At 39.4% G+C, this 25,809-nt stretch overlaps 2 non-coding genes across 2 annotated transcripts; one reads left to right on the forward strand and one right to left on the reverse strand.

Moving 5' to 3' along the window:
- Positions 1-16,432: 16,432 nt before the first annotated feature.
- On the reverse strand, positions 16,433-16,540 carry LOC112760666 (small nucleolar RNA R71). Its single transcript, XR_003181096.1, has one exon. It is a non-coding gene; the product is annotated as a small nucleolar RNA R71 (small nucleolar RNA).
- Positions 16,541-25,261: 8,721 nt separating this feature from the next.
- LOC112760126 (small nucleolar RNA R71) lies at positions 25,262-25,365 on the forward strand. Its single transcript, XR_003180579.1, has one exon. It is a non-coding gene; the product is annotated as a small nucleolar RNA R71 (small nucleolar RNA).
- The last annotated feature ends 444 nt before the right edge of the window (positions 25,366-25,809 follow it).

The raw sequence follows: 25,809 nt of genomic DNA on the forward strand, positions 1-25,809 counted from the left end.
TGGACTGTTTCAGCTTCTTTTTCAATTTAAATTTCTAGGCGAATGATTAAAGCCTCATACTCTACTTCATTATTTGATAGACTTGGCTCTAGTCGAAACATGAACTTGGTCGAAATGTCATCAGCGGTGATTATCAAGATCCCCACTCATACTCTGTTTTTGATGTTTCGACCCAAATCGAAAAATAACCTCCAGAGTTTAAGCTCTAGATATCGAAGTATGGGTCATTCAATCAATGCAAGGATGGTCTGCTAAAAAATCAGCAATCACTTGTCCTTTGACAGCCTTGACTAGGACGTAAAATAAAGAATATTCGATTAACCCTAACATCCACTTGCCAATTCTTTCTCTTAGCATTGGATAAGAAAGAATGTATGTGATAACATCAAATTTCGACACAACATAAATATTATTTCTAATTAAATAACTTTTAAGTTTAGTCCAAGAAAAATAAAGGGCTAAACAAACTTTTTTGACTGCAATATATCTAGTTTCTACATCAGTTGACATTTGAGTCAGATAGTGAACTATTTTTTCGTTGCGATCTTCGTCTTCTTGAGCCAGCATGCTCCTTAAAGTTGTATCAGATGCAGCAATATATAATTTTAGTGGTCGACCTTGTTTGATTGGTGCCAAGATTGGTGGTGAAGTCAGATATTTCTTTATTTGGTCGAAAGCTTCCTGGTGCTCCTGCTGATATTTAAATTCTTCTCCCTGCTTCAATTTCAAGAAAGAAGTAAACATTTTTGTTTTTCCAAATAAATTTGAGATGAAGCTTCGAAGAAAGTTTACTTTACCTAAGAAAGATTGAAGTTCTTTCTTACTCTTAGGAGGGGATAAGTCGAAAATAGACTGACATTTATTAGTGTTGATGGTTACTCCTTTTTTTTGCACAATGAATCCCAAAAAATTTTCTGCAGATACACCAAAAGCACATTTTAATGGATTCATCTTGAGCGATGATGCCTTATTCGCTTAATAGCCATTTCTAGATTACACAAATGAGCTTGTTTTGACTCTGATTTTACTATCACATCATCAATATAAATTTCCATAAACTTACCAATAAAATCATAACTAACCCAGATGACATGACTAACCATTCATAAGTGCCAATGGCTACAGGGCATCGAAATGCAGCTTTCGACACATTTTTTTGGGATATGAATATTTGATTATATCCTAAGTATCTATCCATGAAGCTCAGAAGTTCACTTCCTGTTGCAGAATCGATCAACATTTCTACGATTGGCATGTGATACTCATCCTTTGGCATAGCCTTATTCAAATCCTTGAAATCAATGCACACTCTTAACTTTCCATTTTTCTTAATAACAGGCACAATATTAGCAATCCATTCGACAAACCTGGCTATTCGGATGAACCTAGATTTTAGTAAGCATTCGACCTCCTCCTTGATCTTAATCATAATTTCGGGAGCAAAATGTTTAGGAGCCTATTTAATTGGTTTAGCATTTTCAATAAGAAGAAATTTATATTCGACCAAAGATCTGTCCAGACCAGGTATTTTCTCATATTGCCAAGCAAAACAATCATGGTATCTCTTAAAGACTTCCATTAGCTCTTTCTTGAATTTAGGATCTAAACATTGGCTGATGTAAGTCACTCGACTCTTTCCACCAATCTCAATCTCGTCGAGAGGATCTTGTACTTCAATTTTTTTTATTGTGCAAATCTTTTGAAACTAAATTTGACCTTTTAAACCCTAAGGGGTCGAGGTCATATATACAATCTAGTGCACACTCCCCCATGCACTCTTTCTTCTTAGCTATGTAGGCTAAGAGTCAAACCCAATGGCTCGATATATCCATTTAAGTGGATCATGTGGCCAAGCTCCCCTTGGCCTTAGGGACAAGTTTCATACCATGGGCCCTTACATAGCATCCTTTGATAAGAGTAGGGTCAAAGGTGCTCATATCAATATCAAGTAGTCAAACACTGGTATGATAATCTTTAAAGCTGATATTCATTTCTTCAACATATCAGGGGCTGTTGTCAGCTTCGATCTCCTTGATTCTCCCATTCTCATCCCAGAGCATCAATTTTTGATGCAGGATCGAGAGAATTGACCTACTCCATAGATCCAATCTCTTCCCAATAGCATATTGAAGGTTTCCTTGGAAGGTACCCTATGAACACTGTAGGTTGCTCGACACTTCCCACTTTAACCCTTAGCGGGATCATTAATTCCCTAGGCTGTTCTTGACTTACCATTTAATCTAATATCAACGAAACTTGTTTTTATCAGATTCTCGACTGTTTTTTGGAACAAAGGTAACATACTTTCTAACAATAGGTTAATTGTCGCTCTTCCATCAACCAATATGTGATTGATTACCCATCCTTCAACATTTGCTTTAATATGTAATGGTCGAAGGTGACCCTTGATGATCTCATCAAGTCTTTTAAATAGTCCTTCCTTAACCATGCTATTTTCGACAAATCAGAATTCATTCCCTGGAATGATGTCATCACAGTCTCCTTCGAGAAAATTCCAAGGCCCTTTTGGGTTGCCTTGGAAGTTGAAAAGGAGAACAGAAAACTGCGGCAACATGCCCAAAACCAGTTTCTCCAAACATCACATCTAAATTATCCTCAAAACTAGAATCAAAGTTTTCTGTCAGTGCTTCTTCTTCCTTTCCCTTAGGAATCAACTTATTCAGTGAAGCTTCTTTCAACTCATCCTTCACTTTTTGGTCTTTACACAAGGATACCCTTTTCTCCTTCTGTTCTTGTTTCTTAGGTGACTTGCTTTCTGTAACGACCCAACTTCTAGCCTATCATGACCAAGGATAGCAGCCAGACGCTACTATTTAGCTGACTTTAGATACTTTAGACCATATATTTAGTGTATACATATGAGCCTGTAGCGCTAGTCGAGAATCGTGTATCTATTCGTGCATGTCAGAATAATTGTAAATAAACAGTTAATACAAAAAACAGAAAAGCATAGCATAGCATACTCATATCATACATGAAAACGCCTGGAGGCTTAATTCATCATAAAACACAAGTTCATACTTAATTACTTACTATATTATGTACATACTCCATCTGTAATGCTTACAAGCCCTGGCTCACAGGAGCCAACCTAGACTGGGACCCGTTCTACATTATTAAATAAATAAAAGAGGTAGCCCTCTAAAAAGACTACTCAAGAGCGAGGGCAATGACCACTATTATTAAGACTACTACTACTACTACTACTACTACTACTACTGATGTCTATTACTTTATCTCTAGAAACTGCTGTCACAATATGCTAAAGCGAGGGAATCACTCTAACGCGCCGATGATGTTGCTGCTGCTCGCATCCTCTGTGGAGTCCTCTTCCCCAATCTCAAAACAACTAGAGTGCAGATCCGCCATCATCTGGTCAATCCACGCCTCTGAGCTAAACTCGGTTGAAGGTGCAGAACTAGAGCTTTCAGGAACCCCTGGCCTATCGAATCCTAGCTCAGCTACAGGGGATGGTGGTGGAGCATCGGGCATAGGTACGTCAGGAACTACTTGATCCTCTTCGGGGTTGAACCATGGTGGATACTCAGGTATGTCAATGATCGGAGACTGCGGTATTGGCTCTGCCATATTCAGAGGGTAAGGCGAAAAAGGATACTGGTCTCTGCCGGGGTGAAGCTCGGATAGCATTGTATCATAAGGCATGTCAGGGTCAAACTCCTGGCTGAGCAGAGGGTGGGAGAAAGGAATGTCAGGAAGATAGTAGGTGCGTGTACGCGGACTATCCCAAAACATCACGCTCCCTGTCGCGGGGTCCACATATCTACCGTACGCTGGGTACTCAAAGAAGATCACACCGGTCCCCATCTGCGGACGTAGGAAAAAGGGGGTGAGAACCTAGGGTTCCGAGTAGGGTACTATACGAAAAATCTAAGGGGATCTGCAGCCTAAGTCTAGTCGTTCACAGGGTCACCACAGTAATCAATCATACAAACAGATATAATTACAAGTACATAACAGTATAACAGTCACATACACAAGTAAGCAAATACAAGCAAAGAAATACAACAACCAAGTATGATGCATGTCTGGTCCTATGCAGGTCATGAGCTCATGCGTCGGTTGGCTACCCGCAGCCCGACGTTACCCACGGGGTCGGTCGCGCACCGGTGCCCAAAATACAATCGTGGCACTAATAAAGAATGGCCCAAAAATACAAGGTGCTCCCAGTGAGTAGCAGCCCATATGGCGGGCGTCCCCACGTTCATATAGTCCCTGGCGAGGCGAGATGGAAGTCCGCTCTGCCAGGTACTTCTTAGCACCTTGGGGTTTACAGTTTCTTCTTCCGCAGCACATCTCAACAGAATTCTTTCTAAGGGACTTCTCCTCCCTTCTTTTATAAAAACTTGTGCTAGAATCTTTCTTAAAATGTCTCAACCTTGTCACATTTTACCATTTTGCCATTTTTATTTAATTTTTCTTTTTACCGTTTTCATTAGGTTTTTAATGATGCTTTCACCCCTAATGTTATTATTTTACCATTGTATCTTCATATTTTTTTCTAATATACCTTTTCCCTTTGGCTAAGTTAATTATTTATTTTTAATTTGACTTTATGCCTGAAAATACTAATATGCCCCTAAGTACTATAGTTTTTACTGTTTAACCATATTTAGCATCAAAATTTTACCAGATTAATCCTATTAGTTGCCTATGATTAAAATTATTTCTAATAATTTTATTAAATGTCAATTTTCACCCTAAGGGACCTAACACCAAATTTACCCTTTATTAATTTTATTTACTTATTCTAGTTACTACTTTTTACCGTTTTACTTCTAACTTTTACTAAAGCTTTTATTTAGGCCCGAAACTTTTTTATAATTATAATCTTAACCCAAATAATTTATATAATTACTATTTTACCCTTAATGATACTAAATTCAGAATTTTACTTATTTTTCATTTAAATTATATTTTTTACTCCCTTTTATCCAAAAATGACCATAACACCCTTTTTACCTTTTGTTCCATAGGATTAAAAATATTTTGGGACTACTTTTTAACTCCTTTCTACCATGATTTTTGTGCTCTTCGTGACTGAAATTTCGGAGGTACAGATTTTATGTTTTTCTTCACTTTTTGTGATGTTTAAAACTTGAAACTTAAACCCCAAGCACTTCCATGTTTTCGGCTATTTTCACACAAAATCCAGAGGCAATATAATAGTATTTTACACATATTTATCAAGTCAAAATAGTAGTAACTCACAAAATTTCCAGAAATTCAAAACAAGCATAAATTCACCACAAAGTTGCTCATATAAGCACCGAAAACAAACACAACCATACTCTAGCTAATCCTAACCCTTACCTCTTATGTAATTCAGTTAATAAACCTTTTTCACACTAGAAAATGTGGATACAAGGACAGAAACACAGCTGGTGATGGTGAGTTTCATTTTTGGGCCTAATGTGTCGTAAAACGTTAGAATTTAGCCACTGTGAGCTCGAAACTCCTTAACTCCTTAGGCGTGCTCCATGGGTGCTTCAAGAGGAGTTCTCTATACATAGAGGAGAGTAATGATTCATAATGGTTACTATTTTTTTTTGAAAAGAAAAAGAAAAGGAGAAAGAACAAGAGTTTACCTAGCCAAATTCGGTAAAAACGCAAAGATTGGTGAAAATGGACAAGAGTTTGTACTTGTATGGTTTGAGTCCTTGAAGAATACTTGGAGAATAGTGTATGAATGGTGATATAAGGGGCTGAAGATGCAGGTATGGTGTACAGAATTTTCTCTGTTTCTCCTCTCTCACTTATGGTTTTTATCTCTCTCTTTGTGGTAAAATGTAATTGAATTTTTGCTTTGGTAATTCCTTAAATAAAATCTGAAATCTAACTTAATTAAAGGTGGTAAAAGAGGGCTGTAAAAATTAGAGAAAAATGGACTGATATCAAGAGAGAAGGGGCGTGATTTTGAGAAAACACAGTCAGCATCATAATGACATGTTTATCTGCAGTTAACTGCGGTTAATTACTCGTGGTTTAAAACACAGCAGAGAGGGGTGAGAGGCTGAGATATTCTCGGCCTAGAGGCTGAGAGATGGGAGCCGAGTTACTTGGGTAGTAAGCAAGAGGATTCGGGGCCTCTAGGAGTCGTTTGCGGAATACTAGACAGAAATTCGGTTCAGATAACTTTTACCGGGCGGTAAAACGATTAATGGCTAACAATTATTTTTAAAAAGGTGAATCATAAAGGGATAGCTAATATAAATCTAGAGACACATTTACTTGAGTAGAAATTACTTTTACCACTGGTTCTAAGGTTTTCGGTTACGAGAATTTTTCTCGGTGCGCGCACAATCGTCACTAAAAGTGTTTTTACGGATCAAAAGTTTCTGGTGTGGTAACTAGCCAATGGTAAGATAGTATTTAATATCCATTAGTCAAATTTGACTTAGAGGGATTAATTACTCTCATAAAGCCAAGTTTGACCTCGTAACTCTCTTTTTCTTTTTATTTTTTATTTTTTAATTTTTTTGCTATAAAAATCTATTTACTGATAACCTGGTTCTTACATTCTACCATCCTTAAAGAAAATTTTGCCCTCAAAATTTAGTCACCTAAGAATAACTATGGGTAATCCGTCTTCATTGTGCTCTCTAGCTCCCAGGTGTGTTCTTCCATGCCATCTCATCCCCAAGCAACTTTTACTAACGGAATCTCCTTGCCTCTCAGCTGTTTGATACTTCGGTCGATTATTTGCACGGGTGGTACTCGAAACGTCAAGTCATCCCGTAAGTGTACTGTTTCAGGTTCTAGGACATGACTTTCATCAGGATTATATTTTCTATGCTAGGAAACGTGGAATACATCATGAAGATTGGATAAATAAGGGGGAAGAGCTATTTGGAGGCTACTGATCCCATTCTTTTTAGAATCTGAAAAGGACCTATGAACCTAGGACTTAGTTTCTTGGTCTTGAGACTACGACCCACTCCGGTGGTTGGTGTTACTTTAAGAAAAATATGATCACCCTCAGTAAACTCTAAAGGTTTCCTTCTCCTATCAGCATAGCTCTTTTGTCAGCTCTGAGCCGTCATAATTCTCTCGCAAATTCTCTTGATTTGCTTGGTTGTCTCCTGAACTAACTCTAGTCCCAGCATATTGGATTCTTTCCCTTCATACCAGCATAGTAGTGATTGGCATTTACGACCGTAAAGTGCTTCGTATGGTGCCATCCCAATACTTGCATGGAAACTGTTGTTGTAGGCAAATTCTACAAGCGGCAAGTATCTTTCCCAACTTCCTTTTTGGTCTAGTGCACATGCTCGCAACATATCTTCCAGTGTCTGAATAGTCCTTTCCAACTGACCATCCGTCTGAGGATGATAAGCTGTACTCATGTGCAGACGCATTCTGAATGCTTTCTGAAAAGCTCCCCAAAATCGTGAAGTGAATCTCGGGTCCCTATCTGACACAATACTAGATGGTACCCCGTGCAACCTGACTATTTCTCGAATATAAAGTTGTGCGAGCCTTTCCATTGAATAGTCCATTCAGATTGGTAAAAAGTGAGAAAACTTGGTCAGTCTATCCATAATTACCCAGATGGCATCATTTCCTGATATGGTTCTTGGCAGTCCTGAAACAAAGTCCATGGTAATCGCCTCCCATTTCCACTGTGGAATTTCTAGAGGCTGAAGAGTTCCTGATGGCTTCTGGTGCTCAATCTTAACCTTCTGACACGTGATCAGAATGGAGCATCAAAGGTATCTTCTATGATGGTCTGTCTGAAATGTCCAAGATGTCATTGGACAGCTCTGCTGGAGGATCTCTTCATCTGAAGAAGATGCCTGCAGAAGCTCAAGAACTCATTAAAATAGTTGCAAATAACCAATTCATGTACACTTCTGAAAGGAATCCTGTGAATAATGGGACGAATCAGAAGAAATGAGTTCTAGAAATTAATACTCTAAATTCCATATTGGCTCAGAACAAAATATTGACTCAGCAAGTCAATATAATTTCTCAGAGTCTGTCTGGAATGCAAGCAGCAATAGTCAGTACCAAAGAAGCTTCATCTGAAGAAGAAGCTTATGATCCTGAGAACCCAGCAATAGAAGAGGTGAATTACATGGGAGAATCCTATGGAAACACCTATAATCTTTCATGGAGAAATCATCCAAACCTCTCATGGAAGGATCAACAGAGGCCTCAATAAGGCTTCAACATCAATAATGGTGGAAGAAATAGGTTTAGCAATGGCAAACCTTTTCCATCATCTTCTCAGTAACAGACAGAGAATTCTAAGCAGAGCCATTCTGACTTAGCAACTGTAGTCTCTGATTTAATTAAAACTACTCAAAGTTTCATGACTGAAACAAGGTCCTCCATTAGAAATTTGGAGGCACAGGTGGGTCAGCTGAGTAAGAAAGTTACTGAACTCCCTCCTAGTACTCTTCCAAGCAATACAGAAGAGAATCCAAAAAGAGAGTACAAGGCCATCAACATAACCCACACGAACAAACCTGGAGAGGAGGAAGAGGCAGTGATCTCCACTGAGGGAGACCTCAATGGACGTCCACTGGCCTCCAAGGAGTTCCCGAATGAGGAACCATGGGAATCTGATGCTCACACTGAGACCATAGAAATTCCATTGAATTTACTTTTTCCATTCATGAGCTCTGATGAGTATTCTTCCTCTGAAGAGGATGAAGATGTTACAGAAGAGCAAGTTACTAAGTACCTTGGAGCAATCATGAAATTAAATGCCAAGTTATTTGGTAATGAGATTTGGGAGGATGAACCCCCCTTGCTCACCAAAGAACTGGATGACTTGACTAGGCAGAACTTACCTTTAAAGAGACAGGATCCTGGAAAGTTCTCAATCCCTTGTACCATAGGCATCATGACCTTTGAGAAGGCTCTGTGTGACCTAGGGTTAAGCATAAACCTCATGCCTTTCTCTGTAATGGAGAAGCTAGGGATCCTTGACGTAAAAGCTGTAAGAATCTCACTAGAGATGGCAGACAATTCAAAAAAACAGGCTTATAGACTTGTACAGGATGTCTTGGTAAAGGTTGTAGACCACTACATCCCTGCTGATTTCATAATCCTAGATAATGGGAAGTGTATGGATGAATCCATCATTCTTGGCAGACCCTTCCTAGCCATAGAAAAAGCTGTGATTGATGTTGATAGAGGAGAATTGGTCCTTCAAGTGAATGAGGACTCCCTTGTATTTAAAGCTCAAGGATCTCCCTCTCTAACCATGGAGAAAAAGCATGAAAGGCTTCTCTCAATACAGAGTCAAATAAAACCCCCACATTTAAACTCCAAGTTTGGTGTTGGGAGGCCACAACCAAACTCTAAGTTTGGTGTTGAGAGGCCATCATCATGCTCTGAGTATCTGTGAGGCTTCATGAGAGTTCACTGTTAAGCTACTGACATTAAAGAAGGGCTTGTTGGGAGGCAACCCAATTTAACTTATCTATGTTAAATTTCTATTTTCCATTGTTATTTTATGTTTTCTGTAGGTTGATGATCATGTGAAGTCACAAAAACAATTGAAAAAGCAAAAACAAACTGAAAAATAGAATGAAAAATAGCACACCCTGGAGGAGAAGCCTACTAGTGTTTAAGCACCAGAAATGGGCACAAGAGTGGCATTTAATGCCAGAAAAGGGCAAGAAGCTGGCGTTAAACGCCAGAAATGGGCAGCAACCTAGCGTTTAACGCCAGGATTGGCAGCAAAGGGCGTTTTGCAAGCCTAATTGGTGCAGGGATGAGAAATCCTTGACACCTCAGGATCTGTGGACCCCACAGGATCCCCACCAACCTCAATTCACTCTCTCTCTTCTTCACACCTTTTCATAATACTCTTCCCCAAATACCCTTCACCAATCACCTCAATACATCTTTCCCAAAAACCCCTCACCTATCAAATCCTACCCTCTCCTCCATAAATCCTTCACCAATCCACATCCATCCATCATAAATCCCACCTACCTCACCATTCAAATTCAAACCACTTTCCCTCCCAATCCCACCCATACATGGCCGAACCTTACCCTCTCCCCACTCCTATATAAACCCCTCTTCACCCCTTCATTTTCACACATCTTAAACACTAATTCTCCCCCTTGGCCGAAACACTAACCCCCCTCCATCTCCTCTATTTCTTCTTCCTCTACTCTCTTCTTTCTTCTTTTGCTCGAGAACGAGCAAACCTTTTAAGTTTGATGTGGTAAAAGTGTTGCTTTTTGTTTTTCCATAACCATTTATGGCACCTAAGGCCGGAAAAACCTCTAGAAAGAGGAAAGAGAAGGCAAAAGCTTCCACCTCCGAGTCATGGGAGATGGAGAGATTCATCTCAAAGGTCCATCAAGACCACTTCGATGAAGTCGTGGCCAAGAAGTAGGTGATCCCCGAGGTCCCTTTCAAGCTCAAAAAGGGTGAATATCCGGAGATCCTACATGAGATTCGAAGAAGAGGTTGGAAAATTCTCACCAACCCCATTCAACAAGTCAGGATCTTAATGGTTCAAGAGTTCTATGCCAATGCATGGATCACCAAGAACCATGATCAAAGTGTAAAACCGAACCCTAAGAATTGGCTTACAATGGTTTGGAGGAAATACTTAGATTTCAGTCCGGAAAATGTAAGGTTGGCATTCAACTTGCCCATGATGCAAGGAGATCCACACCCCTACACTAGAAGGGTCAACTTTGATCAAAGGTTGGACCAAGTCCTCATGGACATTTGTGAAGAGGGCGCTCAATGGAAGAGAGATTCAAGAGAAAAGCCGGTTCAACTAAGAAGGCATGACCTCAAGCCTGTGGCTAGGCGATGGTTGGAGTTCATCCAACGTTCAATCATTCCCACTAGCAACCGGTCTGAAGTTACTATAGACCGGGCCATCATGATCCATAGCATCATGATTGGAGAGAAAGTAGAAGTTCATGAGGTTATATCTCTATTACTCTACAAGGTGGCGGACAAGTCCTCTACTTTGGCAAGGTTAGCCTTCCCTCATTTCATTTGTCACCTTTGTAATTCAGCTAGAATTGACATAGAGGAAGACATCCTCATTGATGAGGACAAGCCCATCACTAAAAAAAAGATGGAGAAAACAAGAGATCCCACTCATGGACAAGAGCATGAGGAAATTCCTCATCATGAAATCCCTGAGATGCCTCAAGGGATGCATTTTCCTCCACAAAATTATTAGGAGCAAATCAACACCTCCCTAGGAGAATTAAGTTCCAATATGGGACAACTAAGGGTGGAGCACCAAGAGCATTCCATCCTCCTCCATGAAATTAGAGAAGACCAAAGAGTTATGAGAGAGGAGCAACAAAGGCAAGGAAGAGACATTGAGGAGCTCAAGCACTCCATAAGATCTTCAAGAGGAAGAACAAGCCGCCATCACTAAGGTGGACCCGTTCTTTAATTTCCTTGTTCTTTATTTTCTGTTTTTTAGAATTTTTTAAGATTTATGTTCTATCTATGTTTGTGTCTTTATTACATGATCATTAGTGTCTTAGTGTCTATGCCTTGAAGCTATGAATATGAATCCATCACCTTTCTTAAATAAAAAGTGTTTTTAATTGAAAAAGAAAAAGAAGTGCATGAATTTCAAATTTTAAAAACAGTTTAATTATTTTGATGTGGTGGCAATACTTTTGTTTTTCTGAATGAATGCTTGAACAGTGCATATTTTTGAATTTGTTGTTTATGAATGTTAAAATTGTTAACTCTTGAAAGAATTATGGAAAAGGAGAAATGTTATTGATAATCTGAAAAATCATGAAATTGATTCTTGAAGCAAGAAAAAGCAGTGAAAAGCTTGCAGAAAAAAAGGGAAAAAAGAAAAAGCAAGCAGAAAAAGCCAATAGCCCTTTAAACCAAAAGGCAAGGGTAAAATAAAAAGGATCCAAGGCTTTGAGCATCACTGGATAGGAGGGCACACAGGAATAAAATCCTGGTCTAAGCGGCTAAACCAAGTTGTCCCTGACCATATGCTTGTGGCGTGAAGGTGTCAAGTGAAAACTTGAGACTAAGCGGTTAAAGTCGTGGTCCAAAGCAAAAAGAGTGTGCTTAAGAGCTCTGGACACATCTAATTGGGGACTCTAGCAAAGCTGAGTCACAATCTGAAAAGGTTCACCCAGTTATGTGTCTGTGGCATTTATGTATCCGGTGGTAATACTGGAAAGCAAAATGCTTAGGGTCACGGCCAAGACTCATAAAGTAACTGTGTTCAAAAATCAACATACTGTACTAGGAGAATCAATAACACTATCTGAATTTTGAGTTCCTATAGATGCCAATCATTCTGAACTTCAAAGGAAAAAGTGAGATGCCAAAACTGTTCAAAAGCAAAAAGCTAATAGCCCCGCTCATCTAATTAAGACTGATCTTCATAGATGTTTTTGGAATTTATTGTATATTCTCTTCTTTTTATCCTATTTGATTTTTAGTTGCTTAGGGACAAGCAACAATTTAAGTTTGGTGTTGTGATGAGCGGATAATTTATACGCTTTTTGGCATTATTTTTAGTATATTTTTAATATATTTTAGTTAGTTTTTATTATATTTTTATTAGTTTTTAAATAAAAATCACATTTCTGGACTTTACTATGAGTTTGTATATTTTTCTATGATTTCAGGTATTCTCTAGCTGAAATTGAGGGACCTGAGCAAAAATCTGATTCAGAGGTTGAAAAAGGACTGCAGATGCTGTTGGATTCTGACCTCCCTGCACTTGAAGTGGATTTTCTGGAGTTACAGAAGCCCAATTAGCACACTCTCAATTGCGTTGGAAAGTAGACATCCTGAGCTTTCCAGTAATATATAATTGTTCATACTTTGCCTGAGATTTGATGGCCCAAACCGGCGTTCCAAGTCAGCATAGAAATTCTGGCGTCAAAACGCCAGAACTGGCATAAAAGCTGGAGTTAAACGCCCAAACTGGTACAAAAGCTGGCGTTTAACTCCAAGAAAAGTCTCTACACATGAAAGCTCCAATGCTCAGCCCAAGCACACACCAAGTGGGCCCGGAAGAAGATTTCTGCATTAATTACTTATTTCTATAACCCTAGGCTACTAGTTCTCTATAAATAGGACCTTTTGTTATTGTATTTTCATCTTTGATTAGTCTTATGCTATCTTAGACCTTTATGGGGGCTGGCCATTCGGCCATGCCTGGACCTTCATTACTTATGTATTTTCAACGGTGGAGTTTCTACACACCATAGATTAAGGTGTGGAGCTCTACTGTTCCTCATGAATTAATGCAAAGTACTATTGTTTTTCTATTCAACTCAAGCCTATTTTTGTTCTAAGATATCCATTCGTTCTTTAACATGATGAATATGATGATCCGTGACACTCATCACCATTCTCACCTATGAACGCGTGCCTGACAACCACTTCTGTTCTACATGCAATCAAGCTTGAATGTGTATCTCTTGGGTTTTTAATCTAAGATTAGAACCTTCGTGGTATAGGCTAGAATCATTAGTGGTCATTCTTGAGATCCGGAAAGTCTAAACCTTGTCTGTGGTATTCTGAGTAGGATCTGGGAAGGGATGACTGTGACGAGCTTCAAACTCGCGAGTGTTGGGCGTAGTGACAGACGCAAAAGGATCAATGGATCCTATTCCAACCTGATCGAGAACCAACAGCTGATTAGCCGTGCGGTGACAGCGCATTTGGACCATTTTCACTGAGAGGACGGGAAGTAGCCATTGACAACAGTGATGCCCAACATAAAGCTTGCCATGGAAAGGAGTATGAATGATTGGATGAAGGCAATGGGAAAGCAGAGGGTCAGAAGGAACAAAGCATCTTTATAAGCTTATCTGAAATTCCTACCAATGAATTACATAAGTATCTCTATCTTATTTTATGTTTTATTTATATTTTAATTATCAATTCTCCATAACCATTTGAATCTGCCTGACTGAGATTTACAAGATGACCAAAGCTTGCTTCAAGCCGACAATCTCTGTGGGATCGACCCTTACTCATGTAAGCTTTATTACTTGGACGACCCAGTGCACTTGCTGGTTAGTTGTGCGGAGCTGTGATAAAGAGTTGAGATTACAATTGTGCATACCAAGTTGTTGGCGCCATTGATGATCTCAATTTCGTGCACCAAGTTTTTGGCACCGTTGCCAGGGATTGTTCGAGTTTGGACAACTGACGGTTCATCTTGTTGCTTAGATTAGTTAATTTTATTTTATGTTTAAGCTTTTTACTTTTTTATTTTCAAAAAATATTTTCAAAATAAAAAAAATTTTCTATTTTGTTCTTCAGAGTTTTTAAAAATGAATTCTAGAGTTTCATGATGATTTGTTGAAGTCTGGCTGGTTGTGAAGCCATGTCTAATCGTTTGGACCGAGGTTTCAACTTATCATCACAAGAGTTTGTTGATTTCTATCAATCTTGCTATTGAAAGTAATGATCTGCTAAAGCTTGGCTGGCCATTGGCCATGTCTAGTGTTTTGGACCGAAGCTTTCACTGAAAGCTTGGCTGGCTAGTAAGCCATGTCTAATTCCTGGACTGGAGTGTTAGACTAACATTGCATGATTCCTGGAATTCTCATTAAGAATTTTGAAGTCCTTTTTCTCTTTTTCCACTTAATTTTCAAAAAAAAATTACAAAATTTTTTTTTATAAAATCTTAAAATAAAAAATATTTTATGTTTCTTGTTTGAGTCTAGGGTCTAATTTTAAGTTTGGTGTCAATTGCATGTCTTTATTCTTCTAATTTTCGAAAATTACATGCATTATGTTCTTCATTGATCTTCAAGTTATTCTTGATGATTTTCTTGCTCTGATCTTTAAATTCTCTTGTTTTGTGTCTTTTGTTGTTTTTCATATGCATCTTCAATCTATTAGTGTCTCTAATATGAAAATTTCTAAGTTTGGTGTCTTGCATGCATTGTTTGTTTGATCTTAGTTTTCCATGATTAGTTGTATTTTGATTGTTTCTCACCATTAAAAATTCAAAAAAAAAATTTTTAATTGTGTCTTTTCAAGCCAATAATACAGAGAATTGAAGATTCAAAACATGCAGCAGAGGAATTACAGAGAAAAAGCTGGGCGTTCAAAACGCCCAGTGAAGAAGGAAAACTGGCATTTAAACGCCAGCCAGGGTACCTGGCTCGGCGTTAAACGCCCAAAAAGGTAGCATTTTGGGCGTTAAACGCCAGAATGGATGCCATTCTGGGCGTTTAACACCAGGAGGACACTAGAGGGAAGATTTTATTTTTAATTCAAATCTTTTCCAAATTTTCATAATTTTTCAAAATCAAATCTTTTTCAAATGATATATTTTCAATCATATCCTTTCAAAATCAATTTCTTTCCATTTTTTTAATTATCATTATTTTCGAAAATCCTTTCTACAATTAATGATTTAATTCAAAATTTTCAAGTTGTTACTTGCCTATTAAGAAAGGATCAAATTTTAAATTCTAGCATCATATCTTCTAATTTCTTGTTAGTCAAGTAATCAACTTTAATTTTAAAACTTTCTTTTTTTTTCATTTGATTTTCAATCATATCTTTTAATTTCTAATTCCAAAATCTTTTTCAAAAATCACTTAATTTCTTTCCCAATCTTAGTTTTCGAAAATCATTTACCAAATTTTCAAAATTTCTTTTAATTATTTCAAAATCTTTTTACTTTAATTTCAAAAATTCTTCCCCTCTTCTCAAATCCTTCTATTTAAAGGACTAACACTTCTCCATTATTAGTAATTTGAACTCTGTTCCTCTTGATAAGTTCGAATTCTCTCTTCTCTACCTCATCTTTCTATTTTTATTTTCCTCTGACAACTCAAGGAATCTCTATACTGTGACATAGAGGATTCCATATTTTCCTCTCCTCTCTTTTCATATGAGCAGGAGCAAGGACAAGGGCATTCTTGTTGAAGCTGATCCTGAACCTGAAAAGACCTTGTAGAGAAAGCTGAGAGAAGCTAAAGTACAACTCTCTGTAGAGGACCTAACAGAGCTTTTCAAACAAGAAGAAGCCATGGCAGCCGAAAACAACAACAATGCCAACAATGCAAGGAAGGTGCTTGGTGACTTTACTGCACCTACTCCCGACTTCTATGGGAGAAGCATCTCTATCCCTACCATTGGAGCAAATAACTTTGAGCTCAAGCCTCAATTAGTTTCTCTGATGCAACAGAATTGCAAGTTTTATGGACTTCCATTGGAAGATCCTCATCAGTTCTTAGCTGAATTCTTGCAAATCTGTGACACTGTCAAGACCAATGGGGTTGATCCCGAGGTCTACAAGCTTATGCTCTTTCCCTTTGTTGTAAGAGACAGAGCTAGAACATAGTTGGATTCACAACCTAAAGAAAGCTTGAACTCTTGGGAAAAGCTAGTCAATGCGTTCTTGGCAAAGTTCTTTCCACCTCAAAAATTGAGCAAGCTTAGAGTGGAAGTATAAACCTTCAGACAGAAGGAAGGTGAATCCCTCTATGAAGCTTGGGAAAGATACAAGCAATTGATCAGAAGGTGTCCTTCTGACATGCTTTCAGAATGGAGCATCATAGGTATCTTTTATGATGGTCTGTCTGAACTGTCCAAGATGTCATTGGACAGCTCTGCTGGAGGATCTCTTCATCTGAAAAAGATGCCTGCAGAAGCTCAGGAACTCATTGAAATGGTTGCAAATAACTAATTCATGTACACTTCTGAAAGGAATCCTGTGAATAATGGGACAAATCAGAAGAAAGGAGTTCTTGAAATTGATACTCTGAATGCCATATTTGCTCAGAACAAAATATTGACTCAGCAAGTCAATATGATTTCTCAGAGTCTGTCTGTAATGCAAGCAGCAACAGTCAGTACCAAAGAAGCTTCAACTGAAGAAGAAGCTTATGATCCTGAGAACCCAGCAATGGAAGAGGTGAATTACATGGGAGAATCCTATGAAAATACCTATAATCCTTCATGGAGAAATCATCCAAACCTCTCATGGAAGGATCAACAGAGGCCTCAACAAGGCTTCAACATCAATAATGGTGAAAGAAATAGGTTTAGCAATGGCAAACCTTTTCCATCATCTTCTCAGCAACAGACAGAGGATTCTAAGCAGAGCCATTCTGACTTAGCAACTGTAGTCTCTGATTTAATTAAAACCACTCAAAGTTTTATGACTGAAACAAGGTCCTTGATGCACGGAAAACTTGTCTCACAACAAATCTCCCTTCGGCAAGTGTACCGAATTTGTCGTCAAGTAAAAACTCACAATAGAGTGAGGTCGAATCCCACAGGGATTGATTGATCAAGCAACTTTAATTAGAATAATGTTCTAGTTGAGCGAATCCAGAATTTGGGTTGAGAGTTGCAGAAAATAAAATGGCGGGAATGTAAATAACAGAAAAGTAAATGCTAGAATTAAAGGACTGGAAGTAAATGACTGAAAATAAATTGCAGAATTGTAAATGGGAATGGGGGATTTGCTCATAAAAGTAAATGGCAGAAATTAAAGAGAATGGGTAAGATCAGAGATGGGGAGTTCATTGGGCTTAGGAGATGTTGCAATTCTCCGGATCAAGTTCATTTTCATCTCTTCCTCAATCAATGCACTCATTGATCTCCTTGGCAATCTTAAGTGATTGAATTACAATTTCTTGCAATTCAATCTCTCAAATCTTGATCAATAGCCAATTCCTTGGTCAATTGCTCATGAGAAGAGATGAAGTATGGTCACTGATTATACCACATGCATTTCCCAAATCAAGTATTGAGAGGGTTATAGTCACATACCCATCCAAATCCAATTTGGTCCAGCATGAGAAAGCATTTCTAGCATGATCTCTTTATTCCTCTTTCAAGGTTCAAAAGAGATCCAAGTTTGAATAGCTTCTCTTCCAAGATAACTACTCAATTGGATGAAGATCGAAAGCTTTCAAGTAAAATCAAGAGAAAAGATAGAAGAAGAATAATGAAAATTAGTATTGATCCATCAAATTACAACAGAGCTCCCTAACCCAATGAAAGGGGTTTAGTTGTTCATAGCTCTTGAAAATAAAAACAAAGATGGAGAATACATCATAAAACTAGAAAATGCAGAGAAGGTAAAATACAGAGAGTAGTTCTCTTTTTCCAGCTTCCAGAACTCCTTAACAATTCAAAGCTACTCCTATATATACTATTTCTCTCAGCTTCTAGTTGGCTCTTCAAGTCTTGGGCCTTTGGATCTTGAGTTTGAAGCAGTTCTTTTCTTCATTTGGGCTTGGCTTTACTCGCAGAGAGAAAGTGCTAAGTGGGCAGAGACTTTAGCTCAGGGCGTTAGGGGTGTTAACATTTAGTGAAAGTATAAGTTCGAGAACGTTAGTGACACTTAACATTTTCACTAACGTTCCAATGTACCCCTTTGCCTCACGTTAGAGTCCACGTTAACTAGGTTAACGTGGCTTCTAACGTGGCCTTGCCAACCTTCGAGAACGTTAGTGACACTCAACATTGTCACTAATGTTCCAATGTGCCCCTTTTTGCTTCACGTTAAAGCCCACGTTAACTAGGTTAACGTGGCTTCTAACGTGGCCTTGCCAAAGTTCGAGAACGTTAGTGACACTCAACATTGTCACTAACGTTCCAATGTGCCCCTAGATCTCACGTTAGAGTCCACGTTAACTAGGTTAACGTGGCTTCTAACGTGGCCATTCTTAGCCATCCCAACGTTAGTGACAATGTTGAATGTCACTAATGTTGGCTCATCATTCATTCCTCATCGTTAGCTTCCACGTTAACTAAGTTAACGTGGAAGTTAACGTGGCTCCTTGGGGGGTTGTGTGGTTGCTTCCAACGTTAGTGACGATGTTGAGTGTCACTAACGTTGTCGACAACTCTCACTTCTTACGTTAGCTCCCACGTTAACCAAGTTAACGTGGGAGTTAACGTGGTGTGTTGCATCCTTAAGCCAACGTTAGTGACAATGTTGAATGTCACTAACGTTGGCTTCTCTTCCCCCCTTTAACGTTAGAGGCCACGTTAACTAGGTTAACGTGGGCTCTAACGTGGCCACTCATGAGTGTTTGCCAACGTTAGTGACAATGTTAAGTGTCACTAACGTTGGCTCAACTTCCCTTCTCCACGTTAGAGTGCACGTTAACTTAGTTAACGTGACTCTTAACGTGGGCAATGATGGCTTTGAGAGTGTTATTGGCAATCACTTTTCTCATTAACCTTGCAAGTTACCTCCCTTTCCTTGCTTCCTTTGGTCCTGAAATCAAGCAACAGAGTGCATCAAAGTTCTAGTCCAAGTCATGGGTAATGCAGCATACAATTTGTCACTAAATTCATGCAAAATCCTCATGAAATAATGTAAAATGCACAATGTATGCTTGAATCAAGGTGTAGGTGAATATCTACCCAAAACTAGCTTATTTTCTAAAGAAATGCATGAAACTACCCTAAAAACAGTAAAGAAAAGGTCAGTGAAACTGGCCAAGATGCCCTGCCATCACAACACCAAACTTAAAGCTTGCTTGTCCCTAAGCAAGTACTGGAACAAGAGAATGATGAATGGAATATCCAGAGGAATGAGTCATTCTTGTGGAAGTCATGTTACTGATTTTATGGTGGTTTCATGCATAGCAACTTAGGTTCATTCCATTACTGGCTTTCAGACTTTTATCATGTCCCTAAACACTTACTTTGTTTATATCCCATGAGACTTTTATTCATTGATCCTTTTATTGTTATTTCAAGGGTTATTTGTGTTATTAGGCTAAGTGCTCTGTAAGGGGGCAACTTTTTAAGATAAGCTTTCAGCCAACCCTCCCGAACCAGTTGGTTCAAGGTGCTAGGTGTTGAAGCACCCCTAAGGACTTACTCCCTCAAGTCTCTCCCCCATACATACACACCACAGGCATATAGTTTATTTATTTTCTTTTCTTGAGACCTTGGTGTCCAGCACCTCTTTGGGTTACTAAATACTCTGTAGTGAGGGTTACTCTTGATAGTGGACTTTCAGCTGATAATCCCGAGTTAGTTAACCCAAGTTACCAAGTGATAAGGCACCCCTAAGAGCTTATTCATCCAAGTAGATCCCTCATACAGGAGCACCACAGACACATGCCTCAGGATTAAAATCATTGGTGCCTAGCCTTATTGCTTACTCTTTTTCTTTTACTTTTCAACCTTTATTGTTCTTTTCCCTTTTTTTTTATTAGGATCTTCTTATATACTTAGTCTCATGAGGTGTGTTCAAAGAAGAGTATTCAGGCCAGATAGTTGTCATCCCACCTTATGGTTGAACCAACTTAGCTAACTTATGATCATACCACAAACTCATGAATGTACTCCATAATATGAACTCTACTCTGGTCTTTTGAAACATAAACATTCTCTCTTCATTTGATTAAGAGGGACAAGTATACAAGTAAGTAAAGTAAGGATGCAGTGACATGAAGACTAGTGCACATAGACCTATTCAGAACTTAAAAGACAGAATTTAAAAAGGGTTCAACATAACATGGAGGCAAGTTCTATTTCATACAAGATCTTCCTTATTTAAAACATAGAGAAAGATGGAACAAAGAAGGAACTCCACCACCTTTTACTGTTGTGGATGTCCATGCTCTTTTCCTTGCTTGTCCTCCTTGTTTCCTCTTGTATTTCCTCGCATCCGTGCCAATCTTGCTTGCTTCCAATCCTCAAGTGCCTTCCTCACTGACTCATGACTTTCTTCCACCCTTTGTCTTTCCTTTCGTGCTAATTCATCCTTCATTTCGTCATACTTGGCTATTCCTGGATACAATATTGGCAACTGTCCCACTAAGTAGCCGAGCTTGGCTTGAGTGTTTATGTGATGTCCTGTTTCGCTCATGTAAACTCCTTCTGCGAATGCCCTTTGCTCGTCCAATAGTTCTGCCTGTTCTATTTGTCTTCGATGCATCTCATGTATGTGTGCCCCTTGATGTGCTTGGATGTTGATTAGCCTCTGGGTGGATTCTTGTTGCTCGTTTTGCCTTTGTTCCATCCTGTTAAATGTTTCTCCCCATTGTTGTCCTTGACATAGTTGCTGTTCCATCATTTGCCTTTGCCAATCACCTTGCTGAGTCATCCATCTTGAGAGTGCTTCCTCTTGCTGCCCCATCATCTGTAGTTGAAGCTCTTTCTGTGCTCCTTGGCTTTCCAAATACTGTCTAGACAAGCCATCAATGGCTTCCTACAATTGGTGCATGTCCAAGGTCTGTTGTGCTTGACTCTCTAAGACTTGTCCTTCCACTACTTGAGGGGCTGTCCTCTTCCTTTGCTTCCACTGAGGCAAAGGGGATGATGTAGCATTCATCCTTCGTACAGTTATTGGGATGCCTTCCTTTATCCACATGGGGTTCTCATCTTCAAAAACCACCCCAACTTTCTTGCATATTCGGTAAATAGTGCTGGGGTAACCTAACGTTCCTCTTGAGTCGCTTTTCTCTGACATCTTTCTAATACCTTCAGCTATGAGTTCATGGACCTTGATTTTCCCCCCCTTTCAGTATACAGTGCTCCATTGTGGCTCTCTTGACATTCACCTCCGAGTTCTTTGCAGCTGGGAGAATAGATCTTCTCACTAGCTCAAACCACCCCTTGGCTTCAGGAGTGAGATCTATTCTCTTAATGAACTTTGGTTTATTTCCTGCACCCCTTTCCTAGTCAGCTCCTGGTACACAAATATCTTGCAGAATCTGGTCATAATTGGGGTTGTCCAATCTTGAGTGATAGCTTTCTTCTTCAAATTGTATAGAACGTAGCTTCAATGCCCTCATGACACTCATGGGACCAAAATCCACCATCTTTCCTCTCACAAAGCTTGTGTACGACTCATCCTTCTTATCATATCGAACCGCATTTGCATAAAATTCTCTTATGAGGTTTGCATTCACCTTAATGACCGGGTTAGTTAGGAGCTCCCATCTTCTCCTTTCTATTTTCTCTGTGATTTCAGGGCATTCAATCTTTTTAACTTGAAATCTCAGCTCATAAATGATTTCCTTATCAACCATCCACCCGTATTGCAATGCATGATGCAAGCTTCTAAATCTCTTCTCATCATATGGGTGTTCTTCCATGGGTTCCTTTCCCTTCCTTCTCTTAGAACTTGAAGATGCCATGAATGATGGTTAATATGTGAAGGTGGTAAGGTTGTGGAGACTTTTGGTTGTTTAGGGTTTTATGGCAATGAAGAGAGTGAGGGGAGGAATGTTTATAATCAGATAGAGGGTGTCTTGTACCGAAATGAAGAGTGGTGAAGGGTGTGTGATGACAATGAAGGGTGGTACGGACAAGGGTCGTTTATATAGAGAAGATGAACTTTAAATTCTTTTTACTTTCCGCAGGGACCAGGAGATTGGATCTAGCCGTAAGAAGAATAGAATGCTTGGCTGATAAATAACTCACTTCTTGGTCTTCGACCCCCTCAGTCACTACGAACGCCCCCGATTGAGAGAATGGAGGGTGTAGATTGATGAAGTGGTCACTTGATGGACGGTTGGGGTTATGCATGGCTAGAAGACAAGGATCATCACTTTATGATGGGGATTGCTCGGTCTTCTAGGGGTCACATTTTTGTTCAATGTTGCATGGCAACATTTTCCAATGTATTCCCTTTTTAGAACAAGTGTGTAGCCCCTCCTTTTGTGGTGTCCGAACCTTCTTTGTTTGGTTGTCCAATCTATCCCTTTTAATGCTCCTTTTCTTTTCCTATAAAGACAAACTAAGAAAAGTAAGAAAAGATATTAAAATGACCATATGAACTTTACGACTAATATTAATAAAAGGGAAGAAAAGATTTGATTGTTTATTTATGAATTCCAACTAACTAACTAACTATTGGTGGGTCCTTATATGCATTTTGGTGGCACCATGGGGTGACACCAAACTTAGTTTGGAGCACTGTGATGGAGGTGTTGTGTTCAAAGCTCCCAAGACTAGCATGCATCTTGGTTTGCTTTGAACACCAAACTTGTTCCTTACTATATTCTGCACAAGAAGGTTTTCACCAATTGTTTGTCAAGTTTGGATTGAAATTCATAAATATTGACTTATTCACTATCTTCTGAAAGCATATAAAACATGGGTTGCCTCCCATGAAGCGCTTCTTTAGCATCACTAGCTTGACGTTTTTCCTTCATCAGGGTGGTTGGTAGTGCTTAAAGTCCTCCCCTCTTGCTATGGATTTATATCCATTGGTTGGATCAATGATCTCCACATGTTCCAGGGAAAGAACTCTGTTGATAGTGAAGACCTTGGGTAACTGAGATGGTACAGTAGGGAGATTAGGGGGAATATCTGGAAAGTAAGCTGAGACAACTCTATCCCCTGGAGAGAAGTCTTCCGTAGAGATTTTCTTGTTCCTCCACCTCCTTGGTACCTTCTTCTTTGTTTCTTTTGAAGTTGCCTTCCCCTTGGTGACCTCTTTTTCTAAAAGAGTTGTGATGCTGTCTTCACCTGCCTCTAGAGGTTTAGGTTCCTCCAACTTTTCCTTGAGCTTTGGCAATTGTTGTTTTCCTTGTTTATCTATTAGGGGGTCTCAGAATGAATTGGCTGTGCTTCAGTGCTTGTTTCCTCCTTCAGTGTCTCATTATCATTTGTGCTGAGTTCCTTGTCCTCTTGATCTGTTTCTTGTGAGAGTTTGAAAATATTGAAGCTGAGTCGTTCATCATGGATTCTCAATATTAGTTCCCCTTTCTCTACATCGATAAGTGCTCTGGCCGTAGCTAGGAATGGTCTTCCCAATATGATTGGGTGAGTGTGACTCTCTTCCATGTCCAGGATGACAAAGTCTGTTGGGAGAAAGTATTTTCCAACCTTTAGCAACACATTTTTCACCACTCCTATTGCTTGCTTTTGAGTTTTGTCAGCCAGTCTGATGATTACATCTGTGGGCATTATCTCATTGATCTGCAGCCTCTTCACCAGGGATAAGGGCAGTAAGTTGATGCTGGCCCCCAAATCACATAGTGCTCTATCGAACATATTTTCACCTATGGCACAAGGGATGTGAAAACTCCCTGGGTCTCTTCTTTTTGTAGGCAACTCAGGTTGAATAAGGGCACTACATTCCATGTTCATCACTATAGTCTGGCCTCCTTTGAGTGAGCTTTTCCTGGGAAGAAGTTCCTTCATATACTTGATGAATGCAGGCATTTGTTGAATAGCCTTGATGAATGGTATGTTTACATGCAGAGATGCAAACAAGTCTAGGAACCTTGAGTATATTCTCTTTCCCATAGCACCATTGAGCAGTTGAGGGAAGGGAGCATAGAGCTTCAGCAGCTCTTGTTGTGAGATTTCTGGTTCTTGGTGATCTCTATCCTCCTCCTTTGTTGAGTTGTCTTCAGGTTGTTTGCAAAGTTTACCTTGCTTGTCTTCAGTCTCTTGATCACTCGTAGTGACCATTTTGTAATCTTCCCATCTTACTTTCTTTGCTTCTCCTTTGGGGTTTTTCTCCGTGTCACTTGGGAAGCTATCAGTAGGTTTGGGAATCTTCTCAGCTAAATATCCCACCTGGAATTCTAACTTCCTAATGGTCTCTCCCTGGTTCTTAATATTGGCTCGCACCTCTTCTTTGAGCACCTTATTTTCTTGAATCTCTTGGCATATTCCTTCAAGTAAGGCTTCAATCTTAGAGAGCTTGTCATCAAGTGATGAGTGATTCGGAGCAGATGTGTTGTTTTGGTTTTGATAAGCATGCGGAGAAGTGTTGTTGTGGGGGTGTTGAGATGTCCTCTGTGTGAATTGCTGGTGAGCTGCATTGTTGTTGGAGTTGTAACGTCTCTGGTCTTGGTTTTGATCTTGCTCACTTCCTCACCCAAAGTTTGGGTGGTTTCTCCATCCAGGGTTGTAGGTCTTGGAGTATGGATCATAGTTTTTCCTTGGTGAATTCCCAATGTAGTTGGCTTGCTCTTGACTACCCTCTGCTTCTTCATTCACTCCTTCTTGGGTTGTTGATGAAGTGGAGATTGCTGCTACTTGGTTCCTCTCCATCTTCTTGGTGAGGTCAGCCAGCTACTGGATAATGAGCTTGTTTTGGGCCAACAGAGCATCTACATTATTTAGCTCCATTACTCCTCTTGTGTTCCCTCTTTCGGAAGCATAGAAGTAGTCATTCCTTGCTACTGTTTCAATAACATCTATGACTTCTTCAATAGTCTTCTTCTTGTTCAAAGATCCTCCGGATGAATGGTCTATGGCCTTCTTTGACTCATAAGAGAGCCCTTCATAGAAAATGTACAGCTGCACCCATTCGTTGAACATGTCAGGTGGACACCTCCTTGTTAAGTCCTTGAACCTCTCCCATGCTTCATATAGAGTCTCACCATCTTGTTGCCTGAAAGTTTGGACCTCAGCTCTCAGCCTATTGATTCATTGAGGAGGGTAAAATCTTGCTAAGAATTTGTTCACCACGTCTTCCCAAGTTGTCAAGCTTTCCCTTGGGAAAGATTCCAGGCACTTGGCTGCTTTGTCCCTAAGTGAGAATGGAAACAAGAGCAGTCTATAGGTATCAGGATGAACACCATTAGACTTCACTGTGTCACATATCCTCAGGAAGGTGGTTAGATTTTGATTGGGGTCTTCTTGAACACCTCCTCCAAATGAACAGTTGTTCTGAACAAGGGTGATGAGCTGTGGTTTAAGTTCAAAGTTGTTGGCATGGATTGTTGGCTTTTGGATGCTACTTCCACAATTGCCTGGGTTTGGATTGATGTAAGAGCCCAAAACTCTTCTATCATCCCCAGCATGATTTGCTCTACCTCCTCCCCCATGGTTGTGATCTTCTTCTTCATGATGGTTTTCCATGTT

Source organism: Arachis hypogaea, chromosome 16 (assembly GCF_003086295.3).
Source record: "Arachis hypogaea cultivar Tifrunner chromosome 16, arahy.Tifrunner.gnm2.J5K5, whole genome shotgun sequence".
Taxonomy (NCBI): domain Eukaryota; kingdom Viridiplantae; phylum Streptophyta; class Magnoliopsida; order Fabales; family Fabaceae; genus Arachis; species Arachis hypogaea.